The sequence below is a fragment of the Drosophila willistoni genome, unplaced genomic scaffold, assembly GCF_018902025.1.
Source record: "Drosophila willistoni isolate 14030-0811.24 unplaced genomic scaffold, UCI_dwil_1.1 Seg169, whole genome shotgun sequence".
Classification (NCBI taxonomy): domain Eukaryota; kingdom Metazoa; phylum Arthropoda; class Insecta; order Diptera; family Drosophilidae; genus Drosophila; species Drosophila willistoni.
Genome location: NW_025814128.1, coordinates 6771520 through 6773846, shown reverse-complemented (window position 1 = coordinate 6773846; position 2327 = coordinate 6771520). Strand labels below are relative to the sequence as shown.

The 2327-nt window shown below is 40.9% G+C and overlaps 1 long non-coding RNA gene across 1 annotated transcript; it reads left to right on the top strand.

Annotated features, from left to right (window-relative positions):
* The first annotated feature begins 395 nt into the window (after positions 1-395).
* Positions 396-1048, top strand: LOC124460974. Its single transcript, XR_006954881.1, has 2 exons — positions 396-956; positions 1012-1048. It is a non-coding gene; the product is annotated as an uncharacterized LOC124460974 (long non-coding RNA).
* The last annotated feature ends 1279 nt before the right edge of the window (positions 1049-2327 follow it).

The following is a 2327-nucleotide window of genomic DNA, read 5'->3' as shown; positions in this document are numbered from 1 at the left end:
CGATGTTCCAGTAGATCGACGAGGAGCTTGTTCCATAACTGTCAACTGTCAGAGATCACAAATGAGAAAGAAAGAGACAACAACACAGATGTCTTACTAAAAAAATTGTGCGATTCGCTTCGACCACAACTGTTCGACATAGTGGCGCCTCAACGCCAGACAGAAAACGAAACGCACGATTCAGTGCCAACAAGCAACGACTTTTGCACGGGACACGACAGCGGCACGGAAAACGAAAGCAGCGAAATCGAGACGGCAGCAGAACTGATTGGCGCGCAAAACCAGCGTCGTGAACCAGAACCAATTGGCGCGCAAAACCAGCATCGTGAACCAGTGTTGGTAAACCAACGCTCGGAGGAAATGTTGGAAAGCGGTTTTTCGTCGGCTGCAAAATTTCAATTAGCAAAGGAAGCGTTGTTGGAATTTAATGGGAACTCGTGTGGAAAGAAATGGGTCACGCAGCTGACAAATATAAGCGGCAAGTCGTTCGGGACAACTGTGTCTCAAGCAAATGCCAGGCGCCTATTCGAGTCTCGAATTTGGAACGCCAATGAGAGTTTCGTCAGTTACATTGATGAGAAGGCCAGGCTGTCAGATGCTATCAGCATCAGCGAAGAGAAGCGAGAAGACAAAGCCATTGAAGGGATTGCTGGGTGGACTCCGCATTCAAGCGCAGTTTCAAGGATTCAAGTGCGTTGCAGAATTACGCCGAATTATTTTCAGGCATTCAGCTACCGGCACAGCGAGCAGCAAGAGAGACTACAAAGGTGGCCACTACGGACAGACGTTCCAAAGAAGATTTCCGTTGCTACAACTGCAACTCGAAGGGCCACATGAGCAAGGACTGTAAGAAACCCGACAGAGTGCCAGGGTCCTGCTTCGGATGCGGTGCTTTGGATTATTGGGTGTCTAAGTGTCCACTCAATACAGAGAAGCTAGCTAAAGGATGCGACGACGTAAGATATGTTAAGATATATTTTAAAACACCAAGTAATCCTGACTTAATTACAGCATGCTTCATAGACTCAGGCAGTGATGTTTCACTTATTAAAATCTTTTGTCTACCAGAAAAAATACATTTAAATTAATTTAATAAATATTACGGATTAAATAAGAGTCCACTGATGTCATATGGAAAAGTCAAGTGTTTTGTTGTAAAAAATTCAATAAAAGTATTCTTTTACTTAATAGTCGTTGATAATGAGTCTATGAGCTATGAAGTAATTTTGGAAAGAGATTTTATGAAAGCATGTAATATTAAGTTAGACTTAAATGCCTTGAAAAGGGGTACACTTGTAAGGAGAGAAGGCGAAAATGAACTTGGAGAGCGGTCGGAGTTTGAGTCCTTGTCATTGCAGACATGCCATACAGATTTGCAAATAGCTAGAAATGTAAATGTTGAGAGAATAGTTGATGAAATAGTTAAGGAGAAAAATTGTAAGATAGAAGAATCACGAAGAGATGTACCCCCGAAGATGAGGAAGAGGAAATTGTTAGCGAAATAGTTAAGGAAAGTGATAGCAAGATTGTAAGTGAAATAGAGAATGGAGTCACAAGCAAAATGGTTACGAAAAGTAGGAATGAAGCTGTTATTGAGTTGGTCAATGAAAAAGTTAGATCTGATAGAAAATGTGAAGAAAGAAAAGAAACTACGGATGACCAATCTCTAAGCGAAATAGAATTTAAATTGTTAAATATCGAGTGTTTCAACACAGGAGCTGATTGCAACATAGGTGAAAGATTAGATTTTAAAATCCGGAAAAAGTTTGAGCAATTGTTTGAGAGTTCATATTTGGTAGCACAAAGGCCTGAATTGCCTGACGTAAAATGTGAAATGAAGCTCAACTTGGAAGATTGTCATATTCTGAGAAAGGGAAATTGCAGTCGATGTTAGACGGGTACTTGGAGAAGAAGATCATTCGCCCTAGTGAGTCGGAGTATGCATCACCCATTGTGTTGGTGCCTAAGAAAGCTGGCGAGTTAAGGTTGTGCATTGACTTTAGGAGATTGAACAAAGTTTTGGTGAAAGATAACTACCCTATACCTCTGATAGACGATTTATTAGACAAGCTTGGCGACAAACGTTTTTTTTCTAAATTGGATCTAAAAGATGGCTATTTTCACGTGTTCATGGAGGAAAACTCTGTTAAATATACAAGTTAACAAGTAACACTTAACATAGGATATTTTATAAGTTCATAATCTACCCTCGCTATCGCGTGCTCCATAAGTTAAGTAGCAGCCCTCGCAATTGCGACATTGCATAAATTGTATCAGCGCGCTATAGCTGCAATGGTCAGCGACGGTAACCGGACACTTTTGTTTTG